Genomic DNA, 6,000 nt, shown 5'->3' with positions numbered 1-6,000 from the left:
CTTAGGTAACAACATTATGAAGAAAACAGTACCTTGTATCTCAATATTATCATTGAACATAAAAGACCTAAATGCTAAACTTAAAAGATATAAAATGGCAGAATGGATTTTTAAAAAATCACAGACCAAATATTTCCTGCCTTCCACAGGCTCAACTAACATGTAAATATTCATATAAACTCAAGGTAAAGGGTGTAAAAGGATATTCCTCACAAATGGAAACCAAAAATGAGCAGGAATAGCTATTCTTATATTAGCAGGAAAAACAGACTTCAAAGGGTTAACAGTAAAAAAAAAAAAAAGACAAAGATGGTCACTATATAATGATAAAAGGATCAATTCAACAAAAAGATATTACAATTCCAAATTTATATACTCCTTACACGGTAGCTCCCAATTACTACTAAACCTAAGAAATGAGATAGACAGCAACACAATAGTAGTGGGAGACTTTAGTACACCACTGACAGCACTAGACAGATCTTTGAGAAAGAAAGTCAAGAAAGAAACTATGGACTTAAAAGGCATGCTAGAACAAATGAACTTATCAGATATTTATACAACACTCTACCCAAGAACTGCAGAATATACATTCTACTCATAAGCACATGGAACATTCTGCAAGATAAACCATATGATAGGCCATGAAACAAGTCTCAATAAATTTTTAAAAATCAAAATCATATCAAGTGTCTTCTCAGACCACAGCAGAATAAAACTAGAAATCAACTCTAAAAGGAATCCTCAAAACTATAATGTGGAATAACTGGAACTCTCTCATACATTATAACAGATATATCTATTATACCTTGAAAAAAATTTTTGATGGTTTCTTATAAAGTTAACCCTTACTAAATAATCTAATAATTCCATTCCTACATATTTACCCAAGAGAAATGAAAATATGAGCACACAAAGACTTGTACACTAATGGTCATAGAAGCTTTATTTATCATAGTAAGCAACTTGAAACAACCCAAATGCCCAACAACTAGTGAATGGAAAAACAAATTGTATTATATCTATACAATGGAATACTATTCAGCAACACAAAGGAACAAACTACTGATACATTCAACAACATGGATGAATCTCAAAACCATTATGCTAGGCACTAGCATAGAAACCTACAAGATTCTACGCTAGGCACTAGCATAGAAACCTACAAGATTCTACGCTAGACACTAGCATAGAAACCTACAAGATTCTACGCTAGGCACTAGCATAGAAACCTACAAGATTCTACGCTAGGCACTAGCATAGAAACCTACAAGATTCTACGCTAGGCACTAGCATAGAAACCTACAAGATTCTACGCTAGACACTAGCATAGAAACCTACACTATAAGAATCTGTTTACATAAAATGTTAGAAAAGGCAAAACTACAGCATCAGAAGGCAGATAGTAGTTATCAGCGGTCAGGGACTCAGAGGAAGGGAATGCAAAGAAGCGTAGAAATTTTGGGAGTGATCAAAATATTCTTCATTTTAATTGTGGTGGTGGTTACAGTGGTATAAATCATGGTCAAAAGTCATCAAATTAGACATTTAAATTAGTGAATTTTGTTGTATGTAAATTATCTCCCAAAAAAGCTTCTAAAAAAACATAATTTGATTACAGATAATTTTGCTGTATTTCTACTTTAGATATAGTTTTTCTATGGTTTTAAAAACTAAAAAAATTATACACTTTATTTTCTACTTGCCAATTTAATCTCAAATAATAAACATTCCCCATATTACTAAAATCTCTGTAACCATTTAATTCCTCCACAATATTCCAATCATAAATATGTTACCCTTAATTAACCATTCCCTTACTGATAGGAATTTAGATTATTTTCTATTTTCCTCTAAATTAATACTCTGATATACTTTGTACATATATTCTTGTATATTTTGAGGATTTTTTTCTTATATTTTCAAAGATAAACTTGTTAGGAAAAAGTTTAAGAACACTTTAAGGATATTTGAACATACCGTTAAACTGTTTCCCAGGAAGATCGTACTGATTTAGCTCTCAGTAATAGTACATCAAAACAGTTTTACTGCACTCCTGCCAGAACCGAATGTTATCATTAATTGTTTTAAATATCTGTTTAAACTAGCTTCTGAAACTTTACACTTCAGCTGACCATTGTCTTGTAACTCTTCTCTGTATTTCTGTGCATAGGCAGTCCATGTCACTCATCCTCCTTTGGGCAGGGTCCACTTCATCCATCCAAATATCCTAAGGATTTAGGATATTTGCAGATCCCCTGGGTCATGTGAGGGTCTACTCTGACAGCATCTCATGTTATTCCACAGCCTGAGTCTGTCTCTGTGTGTTACTTCTGTCTGGTCGGTTATCTCTCAGTGTGTTTTCAAATCCTCAGTGTTTATAACATCTCTAGTGATTAAAATTTTAGCATAGCACAACACAACATATCTAAGCTGTTATACACGCCATCTCTTTTCCTATGATGCAGCTCAGCAACATAGCATGATTCATCTTCCATGTAGAACAACTGTGAATGTGCTTCATTGATGTCTGCCTCCCTACTTTTCCTCATAGCTTTCCTCTCCTCACCCCCAATGAGCGCCTTTCACAGTTACAAGCAATGATCAGATAAACAGAGAGATGAAGGTAGTACAAAAGAAATCTGAGCCCTATCCTCTCTGTGGCTAAGTTGGATCAGTTTTCAGCCCATCTTCCCCAGTTCCTTCTCTGCTGGACTTAATGTTCCCTTCCTCCTGCCAGCTTAATCCTATCCAGGTCCTGAGTCAGTACTGATTAGAGCTGCCTTCGTTCCAGCAGGCTCCAAATGGTTCTGGAATTGGTTTGGGATATGATAATCTTTTATTTCTGACTCAACCTGTAAGACTCAGCTTGGGTATCTACTCCTCTGTATTAGAGCTCCCAGGATGGCTTGATGCCATTCTCATGCGCTGCAGTGGCACTGTCTGCTTGCCTCTGTTATTTATATTTCCTGCTTGATTCCAATTGCCTGTTGACAAGGCAGACTTCCCCACTGGAGATGAGAGCTCCAGGAGGTCAAGGGCTAGCTCATCATCTATGTATCCCTGGCAATTTACACAGCCCCTGGAGTCTGGCCCAAGCCTCCCTATTTCTACTTTTGTTTTCCTACAACATACACAGCAGCCATGCTGATCTTTTGGAAACATAAATCATCCTTTCCTGTAATTTACCAGTTTTCAGAGTAAGGGGTTGGTGCCCTACTTTTCTGAAATGGTGTTTGTTTTGTTTTTGTTTTGGCTGGTGGTTTTGTGGTTCTCTATCAGTTTTTATTTTTTGTCTGTGTTATTATGAACTAATAGACTTAAACTATAGTCAATATGAGATAATTTCAGACACTATTGTTTTTGATGTTAAGATTGCCCCATCTTGCACTGGCAGAAGTTCCTTCAAACTAGTTCATGGGAGATCCTTTTAACAAAGCCCTGTTATCTTTGAGAGATTCTTTATTGCCACCACAGGGTTTATCAGGTTCATCTTACTTATTTCACCCTGGACTTGAACTCAGCCTTTCTCCAAAAATCTCTGGTCCCTTTTAGTGTTAACGTTACTTAGAAACCATAATCTGAACATGTATGGATATTTCTTGCCACTAGTTTGTCATTACTTCTAGGAATTTGAGTGGACAAAATTAGAGAATATTCATTTGGGTTGTCCTGTTTTACTGCAATTCAAAATAACAAAAAAAATTTCTAGTTGATGAGGAACATTTTTTTCCTTAGAGAATAATTATAGTTATTAAATGTAGAAGAATTCTTGAAATTAGAAAATCGCCCATTTAACAATACTAATGAAATAATTAATTCAGGCAATGAACATTAACAGATGCTGAAGCCATTAGGAGAAGAGATGAAAGAAACATTTACAATGGAAGAATCAGGCTATCCCATCTAAAGCCATTGATCAATTTAAGCAGTTTCAAAGTGAAACAACCAGACATTATGTGCTATATAATGCAATGCAATAAGAAAATACACAACATCACTTACAAACTTTTCTTGCCAAAAAAAAAAAAAAAATGAGTTTAATCAAGACTTGGGTCTAACTTTTAGTTTGCAGAGCAGTTGGAGAAAAAGTAGACAAATCCAGAATTTGAACCAATTCGTAGGACAGCTAACCCAGTTTCTTCAAGAAATCAAGGTCCAGAAAAAAAAGGAGGAGGGAGATCTGTTCTAAATTAAAAGAGACTTAAAAGACATCCTAAATGCAATGGTTAGATCTCATTTGGATCCTGATTCAAATAAATCATTTGTAAGTGGCAATGGTGGTGATCACTGAACAAGGTGACCATGGGTGATTTCCTTTTTCTTTATACTTCTCTGGACAACTTTCAATTACCCCCATACTACAATAGACAAGTCACATCATAATCATGTATTAAATCTGGAAAATAAAAATATGAATAATCTCTTCCAGGCTTCTCTCACATTCACACCAACAATAGTTATTATTTTATGCTATCAATGTCAACTCAATCAAAATGGCTCATCCCTGCTGTTTTAAGTAGCATTGCTCTCACTACTAGAGAGGCAATATGCTCATTGGCTATTTATACTTCTCCTTTTGTGAATTACTTGTTTTGATGCTCTTGTTGTCTATATTACAGAATTATCATTCTATCATTGCTGTATAGATTCATAGAAACTTGAACAATATGGTGTGAACATTAACAGGAAAAGGTAAAGAAACTACGGAGACTTGGCAGTTCCAGGGACTTCAGTGTCCTGGGTTCCTGAAAACCCAGCCTCCCTGATTCTCAGGGCAAGCATGGTCACACAACCCAGGGAGTGTCATCCATCTAAATACCGTGTGCTACTCTGTTCTAAAAATATAAATAGAGAACTGGTTGGAGAATCTTAGTTTTTCTTGGGTGCAGACCTCTACATGAGATACAGTGTAAAATAAGTCTGGCAAGTGGGAAAATTTTAAAATATGGATTACACTTTAACACAGAAAAAATAAAGAACATGTAACAAACCAGCAGAGAGATTTATTTATGAAAAATCTTGCTCCTCCTATTCAAGTAACATGTTGTTTCAGAAAGGTAGTAAGAGCCCAAGGAAACTGTAACCAGATACCACTCAGCTTCAGCAATGCATGGGAGGACTCTTTCCTGCTCGTAGTCTTATTATTAAGGCGTCTCCTCTATGCTCTATTTTTTCTCCTTGTTTTCTGTTCCCCTTATCACTTTCTGCCTTTGGCTCCAGCATTCCATTATTAAAGCTATCCAGTATAAAAGATATTCCTTTTCCCCATCTTTTTCTCTTGAATCTTTCTAAGCTAGTCTTCTGGAAGTCAAGTTCTAAGAAAGCAAGACACTTCCAGGGAATTGTGATGTATTTATGTGAGGCTGTGGCAGGGGGCAGATACATAATATAGAGGGGTCAATAGAGTAAGAAAAATAAAAGGTCAGAAGCCATATGCTTGAAAGGAATTAGCACAGGAAAACAGAGCTGGGAGAAGCAAGGGAGATTCAGAGAGAACCACAGAGAGAAAACACTGCACATCTACCCTGTACCATCCCTTATTGACATGATTGCATTTCATTGTCATAATTCTAGGAGATAGGCATGTTGTCTGTATTCCACAAAAGAGAAAATAGAAATTCAGAAGGGGTAAGTGAGTTGCTAAATGTTACACAGCTTGTAGATGTTCTTAGCACAATTCAACACCAGCTCTGTTTAGCCTTGAATGCCATACATACTCTTTCTAAAATCACCCTGCTTCCAAAAACAGGAAAGAAAAAGAAAATGTACCATGAAGAAATCATGGATTCCAAGATATCAATTTTTGTAAAGTAATAAAAGTGGCACTTCTTCAAAGTTAAACAAGAGTTCTATAGAATTGTATTAGGATGACTACAATTACTTTCAATGAAAGTGATGGCAAAAACCACAATGACTTTTGCACCAACTTTACCTGACCACTTTTCCTTAGAAACAAGAGGTAGCAGGATTGTTCAGACTACACAACTGGCAAACTGA

The sequence above is a fragment of the Callithrix jacchus genome, chromosome 18, assembly GCF_049354715.1.
Source record: "Callithrix jacchus isolate 240 chromosome 18, calJac240_pri, whole genome shotgun sequence".
NCBI classification, from domain to species: Eukaryota; Metazoa; Chordata; class Mammalia; order Primates; family Cebidae; genus Callithrix; species Callithrix jacchus.
This window is presented reverse-complemented; position numbering follows the sequence as displayed.